A 17,400-nucleotide genomic window follows, 5' to 3' on the forward strand; every position below is an offset into this window, starting at 1 on the left:
CACTTTAAGCTCGTTAAACACACAGTCGTAGCTCTACTTACAATGTGACCTTCAGATAAAAATGCAACAACAATTTATCAAATAGCAAAATCATTACACACAAAGAGTGAGAAAATAGAGATGCATTTTCTGTAATTCTATATACAATCTAATGAGAGTTCTGAAAGCAAACCCGTCTATAGAAATAAATATATTGTAGTTTTGGGAATATTATATTACGGGCAAATCATATCGTAATTGATGCTAGAACTTTAGAAGATAGTACAGTCAAACATGTGTTAAAGACCACCTCTGAACAGAGACCACCTGGCTCTAAAGACCACATGTTTTGTTTCCCATTTTAAAATCTATAGTGTATTTTAACCTGTGAATAAAGACCACCTCTCAATAAAGACCACACTTTTGATCTCCCAATGGTGGTCTTTATAGAACAGTTTGACTGTATTCCTAAAACATGTTTTGCAATTGTATCAAACCACATTCTCTTTTTGTGTAATAAACAGGGATTTAAAGTCTCAAAATTCTAAACATGATAAATTAATTGATACATTTTCATGTCCTTTAAAAGGACTAACCCACAAACTTTAGGCGAATAATAATTTCTCTCAAAAAATCAATAAAAAGTGAGTACTCTGAAAGTGACTAGTGGTACAAACCTACGTGTATTGACATCAGATTTTCACAAGATATTTTTATAAATAACCAAAATGTTATGCAAAAGTAAAGCGTTGCAACGCTTTTGAAATAATGCAGAAAATATTAGATATTGGTAAAAATGCAAGAAGAATGTAAGTTTTTTTTCACCCACTTTATAATTTTTCAGTGTCATATATACATTCTATGCCAAACTTGCATCTATGCTTAAATTCCCATTTTTACGAATATCTCGAGTTAAAAGTGCATCAGAACTTTCAAACTTCATCTCGATGTTCGTTTTGTTTGATTGTCAACAAGAATAATTCGTAAATGTTATCAGAAGACACAATGCGCTCATTTATCAATGCCAATTTACTTGATATGAACTATCATGATCGCAGTCAAGCCTGTTTGAATGCATAATGCATGAAACATCATTCAGCATGATAGCAAACCATTCAAACAAGATTTTGATTAACTCTTCTATTATTGATTCTGTAAACGTAAAAGAATAGTTGATACTAGAGAGATGGATATATGTTTCTTTAATTTTAGTTGGTCAAAGTCATAGTTATCACGGGACTGAAAATGGATCAACCAATCAAGGCGTGGCATACGTGTTTTACAAATAGCATCTCATGTTGCCATAGTTTTTGTGGTGCTACATAAGGGTCACTTAGTTTTTCAGACTTGTTTTCAGATAATTCGTCAAGTACGAAATATTTGTATTTCCGAAATGGTAAATTTAAATAATGCGCGTCCAAACTCCTGTCTATGTTATATATACTAATGCAATATAAAAACAGGGACATTCTATTCCCATATTAAAATTCCGCATTAACTGATGAACTCTATTTTAGCAATCGTTTATGTTGTTACAATTCAAATCTTGACTGGAAAGCATAGAACAACGAAACGTTGATTTGTATTTATAGTATACATTACTAACTAGCACACTTATTGGTAACAGTCAAGTCAAAACACAATGCAAAAGCCTTGTTATCTGGCCCAGTGAAATGATCTTTGAGTAGCATGTCACGTCGTTATGACTGTAACTGTTGAATCATACCCACTTCTCGTTTAAATAGGCCAACAGTGCTGTTGTACTTATAAATGAGACTGGCCCGGTTTATAGGTTGGTCAGGGCTTTGTATTGTATTTTGTCATATCCATCGAAATATTTCTATAAAATGTTTCTTCCCCTTCAGTTTGGAACTATCTCCATGTTTACAAACACTTTTGTTTATTTTATGAGGAGTACACAAGGACTTTCGCAAAATATCAAAACGAGTTTGGTCTCGCAGTTAAGTAAATTGGGCTTTCATCAGGATTAGGTGACAATAGTTTTTGAAATGCTGTTTAACCATCGTTTGACACTAGAAATAGCTCATATAAAATGATATATAAAGGAAAAAAGGTAGAATGTCTAGGTTTCAATCGTGGGGAGTAAAATGTAACTGCCAATTATTTATACATAGGTGGAAAACAAGAAATGTTACGGATCGTGTAAGGATAATACACAGAAAACATTCAGATTCGAAATCTACACCAATCAAACTTTCACAGGTATACATATATTACACAAATACGAAAGGAATTAGAACGAAAGAAAACTTGTGCGAGTGTTGTTCGTGTGTGCCTTTCGGGAGGCTGCGTTTTTAGAACGTGACTTTCCCTGTGGGATATTCTTCCATGTTTGTATAGTTTCTCTCCCTATATAACAACTATATAATTACAGCTTTGGCGAATAATTGTTTTATTCAATTAAGTAGTGAAGGATTTTTAATTTTTCAACTGAATACATGTAAATAACAAAGAAGAAAAATGATTACGTAAAGGGTATTTGATGATGGATTTAAAGTAACAAAAAGAAGTAAGAAAGGATTTAAAATAACAAAAAGAAGTAAGAAAAAAATATCATTGACATGTGTCATTGATAATTTAACAAGCAATGAAACAAAATTGATATAGAGTCGCGAACAATTCAAATAGTTCAAAACAAATCTTAAGATAATTTAGGATTACAGACATATAGAAGAGAGTTCAACAGGACACAACAATGTGCCTTTAGAGAAGCCAAACCCATGAAGTTTAGTACTAGCAAAGTTGTGGAAGAATATACCTAACGAAAACGTTCGTTATTATTAATAAACCCAAAAAACTGCATTAGGTATCATTGCATTAGTTTGAAAGTCTTTCGAGACGTCTCCATTTATTAAGTACAGTATGAAGATCGACAGAAGAAATTAGGGACAATGTGTCGAAAAGTTCTGTTCTTTGTTGATTGTAACGCGGACAAACAAAGAAGAAATGATCACTGTCTTCAACGAGATCACAATTACAAAGTGTAGAAATAACAATGTTCTTCTGATATAGCTGCTGATTAAGGGAATTACATTTCGTTTGAAGTCGTTTGAGAAGAATTTGAGAGCGTCGACCTCCGTAACAGAAGTGTTGAGGCGTTTCAGTTATGTCAGCATTTAAAAAGATTTTTTTAAAGAATTTAGAGATTGTAATTGACGTGCTTCTATTGGCAGCAAATTCCATTTACGAAGGGTCGAGGGCAGAAAAGGATAAAAATACAGGATTATTCTTGCGTTGATAGGCCTATTGATATTGTTAGAATTGTGGAGTTTATATGTAGTGTTCTGGCCAACAAGATCGGGTACTAGAGACGAAAGGTAGGTTGGTGTGAGAACATTTTTCATTTTATACAGCGGAATGAGTTTGTGTTTATTCTTCCGCTAAGAAAGTGTTTCATAGTTAACCTCACGGTAAAGTGAGTTTGTGTTTATTCTTCCGCTAAGAAAGTGTTTCATAGTTAACCTCACGGTAAAGTTCATCTAAAGGTATAAGCTTGATTGCACCCGTCACTATTGTTGGATTTTATCGAGTTCTTGATTCTCGTAGGTTGTACAATTATCCCACAATCCCATATCAGCATAAAATTATTCAATGATCGGACGGATAGATAAAATATAAATAATTTCTAAAACTCCTTTGAAAATAGTATCTAATAATTAATATCTTTAAAACTTTATGCGCTATGAGACATTTCAATATCATAGGAGATACATTAATAAGTTATCGACCTAGCCTAACTGTCTACAGCATTTCTAGAGCAAGTATTTGATTGTATCAAATTTGAAAGTAATCGCTTTTTAATTTCCTACTCGACTTACAATTGATATTTGATTTCTTTCATGAAGCATTTGTTGTATAATAAGACCTGAATAATTGCAAAAACAGAAAAAGATTCGTTGCCACTGACGGCATAATTCTGTATGAAAGAAACAATGAATGGTATCTTTCAACATCTGTCAGAATGGCTTAAAGTAAGTCACTGCCGTCATACTATAAATGTTTCAATAAAATCTATAAGACGACCTAAATAATTGCAATGACATAAAAAGCTTCGTTGCCACTAGCGACGTAATGCTAGATGAAAGTAACAATGAAGTGGTATCTTTCAACATCTGTCAGAATGGCTTAAAGTAAGTCACAGCCGACATACTGTTCAGTTAATGTTTCAGTACAATCTATAAGAATATCTAAATAATTGCAAAAACATAAAAAAACTTCGTTGCTACTGGCGACGTAATTGTATATGAAAGTAATTAATAAAGAGGTATATTGCAACATCTGTCAGAATGGCTTTAAGGTATGGCCCACCTAGTAGTGAATATTTCAAATCTTCAAACTAATGTTACAGCAATATACAGTATCCAATGAGAGACTTGCATGAAAAATTTAAACAACTTTTACTGTGCCGGTTTTTTTTTATAAATTTTGGACAATTCTTGATATTTCCTCAAGTTCAAGTAGAGATAAATTTCAAAATGATGGCCACTGTCCTAAACGTTTGCAGAGAATTAAATTTATTATTAATTTTGATAAAAGAAACATCAAACTATTAGTAAATAATTTTGAAAAAAAAAATCCAAAAAACTGTGAATATCATTTTTTCAAGAGGAGGATGGGGGCACAGGTAAAAGGATTTAATGAGACAGAATTCTAACTCTAACATTAAACAATTAAGGTCGAGTCCTGTGGGACTGTTCTAAATTTTGCTCACTTCATTCATAGATAACCTCGGGGCAGAAGTAAAACCTACCTACATTTCTTTCACAATATGTTATCTAAAGAGTAAAGGCAAAAAAGAGAACTTTAATCTCATGTAACTCAGTACTTTTATAAATGTCTAACTCTATCCCCGTCTATTTCAGTGGTAAATTCACTTTGAAAGGCTTGGAAAAAAAGTAAAAACTTACTAGGAAAAAAGGAATATAAAGAAAAAAAAATTGGTCCCAATGGGGTGTGAACCTACACCCCCTGAAATTTTTAAGTAAAAGTAGGTTTATTGTAGGAATTGAATACTCTTCAAAAGGAGGTATACTATTACATGGGTCATATACCTTGAAGTAAATTCTCTTAAAAGCTTTCTCAGACCATCATTCTTTGCTTCCGGCAATTACCATTTATTTGCATGGGACAACAAAGATAGTAACCTGAAATTAACATTAAAAATGGTACCCTAATGTTTAGCTTTTGTCTCATCATACGCCAAATAAATAACTACTTAAACAAAGATATGTCTGGTTGATATCATTACTAAAAAACGTACTGACAAAAATGAGGCCACGTGGTCAAGTGGTTAAGGTCACTGACTTCAAATCACTTGCCCCTCACTGATGTTTGTTCGAGCCTCATTCGGGGCGTTGAATTCTTCATGTGAGGAAGCCATTTAGCTGGCTTACGAAAGGTCGTTGGTTCTACCCAGGTGCCTGCTCGTGATGAAATAATGCACGGAGGGGAATCTTGGGTCTACCTCTACCAACAAAGCTGGAAAATCGCATTATGACCAAGTCTGTCACTGTGCCGATGCAACGTTTAACCAAAAATATATTAAAATAGACAAAAGTGACAATAATATTCATTCAAAGTATATTAAAGATAATTCTGGCAAGGTTGAGAAATGAAAGACTATTAACTTAAAGAAACAACACATTTTCGCGGAAATGGAAACTTATAATCATTTCACATTTGAAAATCAAAATATCATTTTGACGTTATTGGTGTGTTAAAAATGACCCCTGCGAAGTTTTGCAGACATATTTGTTCATGTCAGTTTGTAAGCAATTGCATTGGCTATGCTTTGGAAATATCATTCTGCAATATGTTTTCCTTTCGCTTTAAATCTGTTATCCCATGTAATAAATTTGCTAAAGAGCTAACATCGAGCTACCTTCTTCCCTCCTGCATCCGAATACCGGTGTGTCACAGAGTAAAGTTAGAATGTACTATTTTTGTTGTGTATGCAGCTGGGAATATCTAGATCGATGGTAACTTTTTAGGTGTATCAAGGCTTTACCGAGTTTTCACAAAAACACTTTCTAGTTTTGTTTTGTTTGTTTGTTTTGGGTTTAACGCCGTTTCTCAACAGTATTTCAGTCATGTAACGGGGGGCAGTTAACCTAACCAGTGTTCCTGGATTCTGTACCAGTACAAACCTGTTCTCCGCAAGTAACTGCCAAATTCCCCACATGAATCAGAGATGGAGAACTAATTATTTCAGACACAATGTCGTTTACCAAATAGTCACGGAGAACATACGCCCAGCCCGAGGATCGAACTCACGACCCCGCGATCCGTAGACCGACGCTCTACCTACTGAGCTAAGCGGGCGGGTCCACTTTCTAGTATCCTAGAGCCGGATCATAGAGCCGGATATTTCCATGCGCACCAATTTTATTTAACAAATACTAGTAAAAAGATACCATTTTCACTATTGAAGTATTTTCTGACAGCGTATTTAAAAGAAACGCGGGAAACCAACGTATTAACAAGTAAGACACAACGTAAAGATTTTGTTGTGACGGTGTTTTTTGTATTTATTTTTTTTCTTTGTAAAATAATTTTTTATTAGTCAAGAAACTTAGTATTAGTAACAAAGATGACCTACTGAAGCATTTGATTTTGAGATTGATATGCAGTACTACAGATGTCAGTAAATGGTGTATAACCTAAAGCTAGCCGGAAACGTATATTTCAGAGCAATAACGTTCTAAAACTCCCAAAAGAAAAAAGAACAATCTCTCGCAAAATCAAGTGAAGCCCAGAAGAAATCTCGTTAATTGATAAATAATTGTAACACACTTTAATAAGATGACCAGATACGCTTCTGATATTACCATTTCTTTGTCTCTAGAAAGCATGTGCCAAAGACCTGTTGCTGCCTCTAACTCACTTTATCCTCCTTCATTATAGTAGAATATACATAACAATTTCAATGTTACATGCTTATCCAGTGATTTACAGGGGCTATAAATTCAGCTCAAAAGACTTAATACCAATCTGCGTTACTAAAATCTGAGATAAGAAAACAGAAGATGTTTTACGTGACGGGATATGAGGGCTTAATTTGCTATATGACCCTCGAAAATGAAGGAACCAAGAAGACTACAAAAAAAGCAGCTCTCATATTTGTAAAGACGAAACATTCCTAATCATTGTCAGACCTAGAAGCATTCTTTGCACATTGAATGATTTTTTGCAAAAAGAAAGTATAACAGACTGATGTGGCTTTAGTATTTTGTACTTGTATTGTAAGTATTTTCATACGTTGTTTATGAAAGTGCCATCTGGGGTTTAGGTTCTGAGCAGGGCTAACGGCGAGTATAGACAACTGCATTCTCGCATACAAGAGGCCTACCTCTTTAGAGCTGAATGTGGAAAATAAAACAAAGTCATTAAATTTGTTCAATAGTTTATTTATGGATGCTATCTAGTAAAATATCAACCTGAAATACATTTTCCTCCTCAGTGAAATTACTTTAATGCACTACCAGCAGAGTAGATACATGTAAGTAGCAATGAATGAAATAAAGAATACTGATTAGTCACCGACCATAAATTAATCTCTAATTAACATCAGTATATAACAGGTGTTATGACTATAATCTCTAATTAACATCAGTATATAACAGGTGTTATGACTATAATCTCTAATTAACATCAGTATATAACAGGTGTTATGACTAAGTGCACTTTCCACTGCATTCAAATAATCAAAAAATATTTATTCATGCTTTTGTATCAAATGTCATCTGAAAAGGAATGTTAAGCTTATCTTAACTAAACATATCACATAATTAACGCATGACAGACATTGCAATATAGTTTATAAAATTTTACATAAAATGGAAAAAGTGGAAACTCCACAGGTCGCTCAACACGACAAAAACGAAAATGTTGCTCGGTTTTATTGAGCCTGTTCACGGACGGTAGTGGGAATGGATGCTACCGTTCACGCCCTCTAGCCACGGGTTGAGCAGAACTCAACATTTGCACATGCTACAAGTACAAAAAGCAATTAAGAGACATCCGCAGATGTTTTCAAACGGCGGTGCACATGGAACCTTTAATGATTAACGTGTTGAGGCGTGTAATTCTATGAAAAGCGGCGTTTGGTCCCCAGATAAAGTAATGGGTTTGCCCCAAACGAGAAACCAATGGGCAGAACTAAACAAACTGGAATTTAGAAAGAGGATCTGAGGTTATGGAGCCCGCATATTACAGGAAATGTCAAAAGAAAAAAGAAAAAGCAGGAACCATATCCAAGGGGTGTTTATACAATACCCAAGGCTATGAAAGCGAGAGTATTGGAACCACCCAGGCCGAAATGGTCATGCTGAGAAACTAAATAGTACAAATAACACGACATAAAAGTCGTAATGAACGATCTGAGAAGATCGAAATATAACAGCCCTGATTGAATGTACGTGGAGACTTTTTACGGTCGCCACACGGCACAAACAACGCTGCTGTGATAAAAAAAAATTGAAAAAGTGGAGACTTCACTAAGTTCCATTTTAAGATTGCTAAACATTGAATATTAGATCCTATAACAAAACAACAAACAAAAGGTGGAGGTTTATACTAAAAGGGTCAATGTAACAGTAGCTAGATCTGGGATTTTGTATTCGGCTTGCGTGGATTTTGCAAGGTTGGATCACACTCGGCGCATGCGCGCCTCGTCAGATACGATCTGGCAAAATCCACTCTAACCGAATACATCATCCCAGATAGAGCTACTTTTATAATAACCATATTCTACTGGACTCGTATACAGCAGTAATTACCCATATCTGGACTCGGCATTCACCTCGTCATAATATTATTATCACTGCTGTGTACAAGTTCAATACAATACATTTGAATAACCTCATATTATTTCCAAAAATATCAAAATGTACGGGCACTCAAATATAATTATACAAAATGTATTAAATACTTTCTAATAACAAGTAACTGTCGTTAATATTTTTTAAAAGAAAACATATAAACCTGAATATCGGTTCTCCACCCATGTCTAGTCCAACGACCCCATTTTCATAGTCCGAGACGTACACACGACCAAACTTGACATAAAGGGGACATTTCAAAACACCTGCTTCAGGACGCACTTTTTGTTTTACGACACCCTCAGAATCTGGAGTAAACACAGAAGATTGAACATGAAAATTTAATTACCTGTTGCAATTTGGCGTGATGACATACTTTAAAATTAAAGCTAGCTGTATCGCGTTCTTACATGGAAATGTGACGTTACGTTAATAACTTATTCTATATTATTTAATTAATGACACATACAAAATAATAAACAAATTAAAAAAAAATCACACCCTTAATTTTATTTCAAGACGATGTAGAACTACTGGTCAGTTACCTATTACTTGAATCTCCTTTTCAGTACTCCACCCACTAGTTACGAAGAACTCGTTTTCATAAAAGGTAATTCCATAACATTCTACCTCCAGTTTTATCGTTTTCTTAAAAAACATTTCCTTTCCTACGGAAATAATTGCGACTGACCTTTCGTTTGGCATCGTAAACGCCACCTCTGACGTAGATACCGTTGCCACGTCACGTGGTGATGACACAGTTTCTAGACGGGATATAGACTTTAGATTGGAACTGAAGAGCTTGATTGTTTTATTTGTTGCATCTGCTACAACAACTTTGTCGTCTGGTAAAAACGCAGTACCGGTGATTGAACACGTCTTCTTGTCGGACTGAATCCTATTTACAAAAACATAATCCCTTTTAGAGTCACCTAATCAAGAACAACAGACAATATTAAATTCAGAGAAAAATCTTGCTAACTTGTTGGCAAAGTTTTATCAAATTGTACATGAATATTATCTGGATGTGCAGCAATATTTTCATTTTTGGAAACAGGTGTACGTCTTTTTCCTGAACTTTTTGAAAAGTTAATCAAATCCCGTTAGAATAAATTCCAGTCCGCACTCGGACTATACATATAGCCTGCTTATTTAAATACATAATCAAGCAAACCTCATAATCTGGTTCGATTTAAATAAAAATTGAAAATTAAAGTATAACTTTTTGCTCTTATGACCTAATTCCGCATACCATTTGAATAATATAAAGACCAGAGTTATTAATTATTTATCTAACGTTAAGTTCATCAGTTATTTTTGAAGACCTTTTATCTCTAGAAGAAATATGTTTTCTCGGAGATTTCATTTTCTCACAATCTAGAGGTTAATATGGCGGTACAAACGGAACCTTCAATGATACACTTGCGTGTAATTCCGTGAAAAGCGGCGTATGGTTCCCAGATAAAATAATGGCTTTACCCTAAACGGGAAAACAATGGGCAGAACTGAATAAACTGGGATTTAGAGAGGGGATCTGTGGTTTTGGAGCCTGCATACCACAGAAACTGCCAAAGACAAAATTAAAAAGCAAGCACCATATCCAAGGGGTGATTAAACAAATACAAAAGCTTTCTAAGCAGGAGTATTGGAACTACCCAATGCTGAAAATTAAACAGTACACAAACTCAACATAAATGTCGTGCTGAACGATCTGAAGGGATCGAATTATAACAGCTCTGATTGAAGGTACGAGCCGGGGAGACTTTTTACGGTTTCCACACAGCACAAACAACGCTGCTGTGATAATAAAATAAAAAAGTGGAAAATCACATGTCGCCCAACACGACAGAAACGAGTTGCAGGCTCCGTTTGTTTGAGCTTGTTCTTTGACGATAGTGGAAATGCAAGCTATCGTCCACGCCCCCTAGCCCTGGGTTGAGCAGAACTCAACATTTACACATGTTACAAGTACCAGAATTTAATTTAGAGACATCCACAGATGTTTTCATACTGCGGTGCACATGGAGCCATCAATGATACACAGCGCGGTGAAAAGCGGTGTATGGTCCCCAGATAAAATAGTGGCTTTGCCCTAAACGAGAAAACAATTGGCAGAACTAAACAAACTGGAATTTGGAGAGAGAGGATCTGTGGTTATGGAGCCTGCATATCACAGAAACTGCCAAAGACAAAATTAAAAAGCAAGGGGTGATTAAACAAAACCCAAAGCTTTTAAAGCGGGAATATTGGAATTACTCATCCGAAATGTTCAAGCTGAAAAATAAACAGAAGAGCTACACAAACACAACATAAATAATAAATGTCGTGCTGAACGATCTAAAAAGATCGACATAATGTCACTTGACAAGAGGCTTTAACGAGACTAAAAGGCAAATCCAATTTGAAATTGACAGCGACTTTGAAGTCGAACAAATTGTGTTTTGGAAAGAATAATAGTGATACAAAACATTCAAATGTGGTAATGAACCATTGCTAGTTAATAAACACAGAAGAATTTATCACAAAAAGTGAAAGAAAAACTAGGCATAATCCGATAAGAGCAATGACAACCGAACAAACGATATCTGTCTTTGGTTTCTAAGCAAACTGACTCAATTTAGACCAGGCAAATGGCGTCATTCTAGCTTTTAATATTGAAAGCAAATCACTGGGGGCATATTTCAGGCATAGACTGGCACTCTGGGTAGAAACTCCGACCACCCTTGGCAAACATGGTGGGTGGTTTCCTATCGTAAATAATGTCTACATCTACCCAATATCAGTTGGAAACAAGATACGTCTGCATGAGAATAAGATTACTTTAACATCTTCAAAAATGGATGAAGATGGTACAAAAATGTAAAAAAAAAAAAAAAAAAAAAAAAAAAAAAAAAACCATAAAATGTCAACAAACTGCTGAATTCTAATGAAATTAAAATCTGCCTTGGTTTAATTCAGTATTTTTTAAACTGAGATAAACATTTAGCAAAGTCGCTAACAGACAATCTGAGTGTTTTTGTTGGTTGAGAATAAATATTCTAATATGAAAAATCCAGGGATATTTTCCTTGAAACACGGACATATATTGATGTCACGTCGACATATCATTTGGCGCAATACAGGCGCCGAGAAATAGTGCTGCTAAAATTGATTCACTTGTTTATAAAAGACGTTTCAAATTCAAAATAAAATGAAAGACCGGCGTTATACTTCATTCACACAATGTATCGATTTTTGCCACTATAAAAAGTCCATCCCGTCCTAAACAGAACCATCTTATGCCTTCCACATTTTCCGCTTGTCTGACTTTTACCAGGCGGACAAAATTCGGTCAGCGCTATTATGAAACTATATATGGCTTTTCCGTTGGTAGTCATTCAAGTTAACGACCTTGATTTAATTAAGAAATGTGTTTTAGCTTAATGCCTATTCTTCTCAGCTCATAATTTTGTCAAGATTTCTCCTAAAGAGATTTCCCAATTTCCTAAACAAAGTTATTTCGGTCCCAAGATTTCTTTTAAATTCTATCAAAAATTTCGTTAGCGTATCACATTCTGGTACTCAGTGTTCTCGCGAAAAGATGTAAATTTCGTTAAATATGATTTTTAGTGCTATAATTCTTTTAACCTAGGCGTATTATCTTCCTATATTTCGTTGAATTTAATTCCCAATGGGGTAAACAGACTTTTTAAATCATACACTGAAAGAGTATAATTTAATTTTCAAACTCCAATAAGACAGACTGCTCTGGACAAACTAAATGAAACTAAGAAAATATGACAATGCAAACCTTATCGTTTAAAATTTCTTCTTTGAAAAATACAGTCTGTTCATTTTTGTATGTGGACCTCAATTGTTGTCAAAATTTCATCAGTTATTTTAACAGGGGTGGTATAGTACGTCATCAACAGGTGCGCGCAACACTTCCCGGTGCGGCTTTTTTGTGTCAAAACATCTCGATTCGGTGAGTAAACTTGCGATTTTTACATTGATAACTAATAGATTCGGAAATGACATATAGTCTAAAGTACCCGCACATGCGTCTAGTTTATCATTTACGTTTGCATTTTTCAAGAAAGCCTTCCGTTTAAGAGAACATTCTTGCACAATGCACTTCATGGAAACACTTCCCTATTCACCACACCATATTATGTCGCATAACGAGTTTACATGCATTTCTGATAAATCCAAGCATTGACGGATGTTCTTTTATGGTAAACAGATGTCAGTGGAACCTTGATTAGTCATTGGAATCTAAACTTTCCGAAAAATCAGTAAACTAAAATTTTGCCTTCCCGGTTCACCAACTGAATTGATGTCCTTCCCGGCTCACCAATTTCCAGCATGACTAACATCGGGCTGGTGCTCATGTAAATGTGATTACGCTTGCCTGGAAGTTCTATTAATTCGAATAACTAATTGTTAGAGTGCTTGCACTAGATGGTCCGTAAACATCATTTAAGCATTTGAAGATAGTATTGAAAGAACGAGGCATATCTTGAACATATGTTGTATACTATAAACGTGCATATGTATGATATAATTATGTTCTATCATGTCCTTACATTTGTTATTTTAGGTACATGAAAGATGAAAAACTTCTAGTCTGCATCAGTGGAATTGTCAATATATGTTCAAAAGGATTGCTGAGTGATCGGCATGCAAGACATGATTGACATATTATATTTTCCAAAAGCTGTACGACATAATATTTGAGAAGTAGAGAACATCCTCTAACGGAATTACCCTAGACAAGGATTTCAACGCTCAACTAGGTCTCCGTACCAAACCTTGTCACGACTATGTCGGTTGCTGTTTGAAGGTATGGATATAAATAACTGATTTAATTTCAATAATGTTACAGTAGTTAAACCTTAATAAGGGGTATAGTTAGATAGGCACTTCGACACATGATAATATAAATAGAAAGTATTTTGGAAACCATTAGTTAACTTGTTACTCTAAGTATTTTTTCATGATAACTATTATGGCGTTTCATCGAAAATAGTCGAGTATGATGGCTTTGATTCCGAACTTGAGTTCAAGGCCAGACTCGATGAGACAAATAAGAATATGCATTGATAATATGCTAAGTAAAGCAAAATTATATAGTTAAATAATTATCATGTGCTGTTTTTTAAAGGAGCAACCTTTTAAATATTTTTAAAGGTAAAAGTCGCACCAATGCAGTTTAGTTTTTAACGAGATGCTACTATTTAATTCTGTTTAACGTTTCAGGGCCACGTGATCATCACAATTGCTCGGGAAAAATGAGAAATTACTGTATCGCGCCAATGAAATGTTCTTATTAAGGAGTTTTAGATGTGCGCAGGGAAAGACCAAGAGTGACTGCAACCGAATTATAATTACCACGTAGTAGAATGGGACACCGATTGAATCTACACTAAAATGCGGTTCAGGATTTAACATTTGACTAATGTCCAGATTTTGCTTGCAAATCTTAATGCACCCAATTACATGTTTAAACTTGAAGTGAGCTTGAACAGTGGTAGAACAATTTTACTTGCAGTGTAAATCATTTTGCTTTTCTTAAACTGTTTAGTTGTTGAAAATGTTGTTGTATAAAAGACTATTTAAAATAGGAAATTTTACTGATTTTTTATTTAAACCCTTACACAGAGGAAGCCGTTGTGACATAAACATACGCACATACACTTTCAAGACATAGCAACATCTTCCTTTATATCAGCTTATGTTATATATTTACACAAATCATCGAAAGTAGATTTGTTACTTGATTGTAGCAATTCTAAATTTTATACACACTAATAAATACGAGTATAATGATAACATTTCATTAACTTTGGACGTAATTCTTTATAACTCAACATTTAAAAAATGAAATTCACCTTAAGTTTCATTAAGATCGCATATCTGACAAATTCTTTCCACATTGTATGCTTTAATTTTCTTCGATCAAGAAGTAGTGTACATCTTTATGTCACATATTCTCAACAACTGGAAATATTCAGACACGACAGAAAGACATGAAGTGGAGATGCACTGCCTAAACTTCAAAATCAACAAAAATCAGAATATAATAACTCTTGAAACCATTAAACTCGAAAATGTTCAGGTTTTGCGCAACTACACTAATTATAACTCTGAAAATTCATTAAAACACACACAAATTGATAAACTGGCAATGTAGTATAATCTGTGAACGTTTATTGACCGAAACGTAGAGATAACAAGAATATTTACATTGTTGTGTTTTACCCGTTATGAGCATTAGTGTCAACTACATTTCATACAAAGTTTAATACTGCTGTTGCCTTTCATCAAAATCTGTCAAATGTTATTTAGAAGAAAGGCGAGGCACTGACAAGACTCTGTGACTTCAACACAGACAGATAAAACAAAACATGTTTCAATAAAAAATCACAATTGTTTGAAGTCACGCAAAATAACATTAAATTCCGTCTACAAAAGCTGTCCATGGCTCAGTATATACGGTAGTGGTCACACGTAACAGTGAGCTGTTTTAAACGGTGTCTGCACATATTGCCAGTGAGTGAACCTCCAACAACGACTACTTTTGTGGTCTTCATTTCTGACTTTTTCACAAACATCCACAACAAGCGGGTATTGTTCTTTCTACAATTCTAATTTTTTTGACGTGTCATTTTATTCCCGAGAAATGCATGAATTACTACATGCAGTTTATGTTCATCTGTCTACGGATATCATACTGCTGAATCCAAAGTGTTTAGCTTCATAATTTAATTCTGATAAACAGAATATCTCGGGTGTTTCTGTTGTGATCTGAAAAAGAAAGAGTAAATCTGTCATAATATAGCCCTTGAAAGTAAATTAAACACTGTTTTTACTGACATAAACGTTCATTGCTAAATACTAGTTTTGCTGGTATGGCAACCGAAGTACCATGCGTCAAAATAAATTGAAAGGCTACATATAATTAAGTCAAACACGATGCCACACGGGCGGTGAGCCGGGAAGTGCATCGTTTTACCTGGTGAACCGGGAAGGCGAAATTTTATATTACTGATTTCTTTGAAACTATAGATTCCAATAAATAATTAAGGTATCACTGACCTCTGTTTGCCATAAAAGAACACCCGTCAAGGCATTTAGTCATTAGAAATGCATGAAAACTCTTTTTATGCGATATAATATGGTGTGGTGAATGGGGAAGTGTTTCCATGAAGTGCATTGTGCTCGAATGTTCTCTTAAACGCAAGACTTTCTTCAAAAATGCAAACGTCAGTGATAAACTAGAGACACATGCGGGTACTTTAGACTATATTTCATTTCCAAATCTATTCGTTACCAATGAAATAATCGCAAGTATACTCACCGAATCGAGATGTTTTGACATAAAAAAGCCGCATCGGGAAGTGTTGCGCGCACCTGTTGATGACGTACTATACCACCCCTGTTTAAGAATTTCCATAGAATTTCCACACGTACGCACACACGCCCAGTTATATCACACAAATTTATAAGTATTTCCTGTCAATGAGTTTTATACGGAATCCTGTTTAGCTCATGTTATGTGTCGTCCGTCGTGTTTTTGGTCGACTCAGGTCGCGCGGCATTGCAATACGTCGCTCAACACATGACAAGAAGGGCGACACAACAACACACGACACCGCGACAGTAAAATCGTTGACATAAAACTCGACGGAAGACACAAGGCATGGGCTAAACAGGAGTCCAGCGTATTATAACTAAGACCGATTGTCATTCATTCATTCCTAAATATAAAGTAACAATGATTGTTTACCTATACTAGTTATCGGTGCATATATGACAGTACATTATCAGATGCAAAATATACGAAGGACTCTCAGCACTGTCTCTATAACAACGGCAGTGAAGTACGAGATACGTCCTTTTCTACGCGCTCTTGGTTACTCTACTCTTCACCAGGAACTTTCTCGACAGTTTACCAACTAATAAGCTTTAATATGAAATACGGCAATGACTCAATCGGGAATCGTTACAGTCCATAAGCCTACCAAGAAATATTCGTTTGTATCCATTTAAAGGTAGATTTTGGAATAAAAAACAATAGTGGCCATATTTGTTCTGATGTGCAAGACGTTGCAGTTCAACAAGTTATGTAGACGCTTATAAAGCACATGGAAGGAAAAAGCGTATTTTTCCAAAAAAAAAATCCAAGTCAGACGCTCTGTGCACGTGCCGGAAAGCCACATTTTTTTAATTTGATAGAATATCTCATTCGGTATATATCGCATGTTACCGTAAAGGGATCGCTTCGCGACGAAAATCGGTAGGACCGATTCCCTAATGGCTATAGGGCGAGGGACAATTCATTAAAATGCGGGCGTTAATCACGGGGCGAAATCAAGTTTTGATAGATTAATGTGTAAAATGCAGTGCGCTAAATCAATTTTGATTTTCAAATGATCAGACGGTCTGTTAATTGCCTAAAGATTTATGTAATTTCAATTTTAATTTCAACTGGTTCATTGACATTTGTGTATGTTTTTTGTTATCAACTTTATTCCTAGTACGCGATTTGTTCGCCTTCAGTAAACTCCAAATTGGCTTTGCCTGTAAGTCTCGTTTAAAG

At 34.9% G+C, this 17,400-nt stretch overlaps 2 long non-coding RNA genes across 2 annotated transcripts; one reads left to right on the forward strand and one right to left on the reverse strand.

The window, feature by feature from the left end:
• Positions 1–12,702: 12,702 nt before the first annotated feature.
• Positions 12,703–14,326, forward strand: LOC128550735 (uncharacterized). The gene is made up of 3 exons (XR_008368408.1): positions 12,703–12,783; positions 13,399–13,641; positions 14,058–14,326. It is a non-coding gene; the product is annotated as an uncharacterized LOC128550735 (long non-coding RNA).
• Positions 14,327–14,870: 544 nt separating this feature from the next.
• On the reverse strand, positions 14,871–16,242 carry LOC128550734 (uncharacterized). The gene is made up of 2 exons (XR_008368407.1): positions 16,159–16,242; positions 14,871–15,605 (listed from the first exon to the last, which is right to left on the reverse strand). It is a non-coding gene; the product is annotated as an uncharacterized LOC128550734 (long non-coding RNA).
• Between the last annotated feature and the right edge of the window lie 1,158 nt (positions 16,243–17,400).

This window comes from Mercenaria mercenaria, chromosome 18, assembly GCF_021730395.1.
Source record: "Mercenaria mercenaria strain notata chromosome 18, MADL_Memer_1, whole genome shotgun sequence".
NCBI lineage: Eukaryota > Metazoa > Mollusca > Bivalvia > Venerida > Veneridae > Mercenaria > Mercenaria mercenaria.